Genomic DNA, 1,225 nt, shown 5'->3' with positions numbered 1-1,225 from the left:
AGAAGCAGACTGACCAAGTCCTGAATAGCATTATAATTTAGGATTAGATTCCATTATTTTTTAAGAAATTGCTCAAAAATACAAACGAATTAACAAAAATGTCCTGATGTATGCTCAATAATCCAGGTAGATTAATTTAACCAGGTTGAGTCAGGTACTCTGGATGGATTCATCTTTGAACCATTTCATCTTTTATCCAAAAGACTTCTTCAGTCAGCAAAAACTGTTTGTACAAAGACACGTCTATTTTTTTTAAGAATATTTCAGTTGCATAGCTAAATTAAAAGCATAGCGTGCCTCTGTAGAATGCATATCCCTTGTTGTCTTTCCTGCCAGTTTAAACTACAATCATCTCACGTTGAGAAATGATGGATTTATAGACATTTTGGTGTTTTGCTCAAACCTTCTTACTTATATTTAAGGAAGGGGCCGATCCGATCCAGTATCGGTATCGGGCTCCGATACCAGCATAATTTACGTATCGGATTTTTAGATCCAACCTGCAGAGATTTCCGATCCGTGATGCATGTTGGCTTCAAACTATGGAATGGATTTCCTGAATGGCGGCGTGTCTCATGAATCCAGACAGTAATAAGACCAGCCTCACATTCAGGAAATCCATTTCATAGTTTGCAGCCAGCTATAACGTGAGGACTGAGTTAGCAGCACTGTGGCTAACGGCTAACCAACTTTTCATCTAAACATGTCCGCTGTGTGGAAGTATTTTACACTAAACACCACAAAACAAGACAGCAACGTGCAATGTCTGCAGAGCCACAGCATCACATTAAATCACAGAAAAGTTAGTTTTACGATGGACATTCGAGCTCCGGGGCTTCAGCGGTGTGATATTTTCATTCACTCCAGAGAAGGCAGTCTGATTTCGGTCAGCCACGCTCAGTCTGACCTTCTCAGTCTGTCCGTGTCGGAGGAGAGGCAGACTGAGCACAGCTGACTGAGATCAGACCGCTTGCTTTGGACTGAACAAGAAAAACACATCGCTGAAGCCCCGGAGCTCGAATGTTTACCGAGAAGTTGCTAAACTTCATTGTAATTAATGACCAACCGCTATCAGTTGTAGAAAATTAAGGATTTCTCAGCTTAATACTTGCAGTCAAGATATAGTTTACCCTCCAGGAGATATTTATCAGTACAACAGTAGACAATCATAAAAAACGTGATTTGAAAATTACAAGAAAATTATATATATATATATATATATATA

The 1,225-nt window shown here is 39.3% G+C and overlaps 1 protein-coding gene across 1 annotated transcript in view; it reads right to left on the bottom strand.

The window, feature by feature from the left end:
- prkacbb (protein kinase, cAMP-dependent, catalytic, beta b) overlaps positions 1–1,225 on the bottom strand; it is a 25,900-nt gene that overhangs the window by 7,946 nt on the left and 16,729 nt on the right. The window lies entirely within an intron of this gene.

This window comes from Nematolebias whitei, chromosome 9 (assembly GCF_014905685.2).
Source record: "Nematolebias whitei isolate Nwh7 chromosome 9, NemWhi1, whole genome shotgun sequence".
Lineage (NCBI taxonomy): Eukaryota > Metazoa > Chordata > Actinopteri > Cyprinodontiformes > Rivulidae > Nematolebias > Nematolebias whitei.
This window is presented reverse-complemented; position numbering and strand designations above follow the sequence as displayed.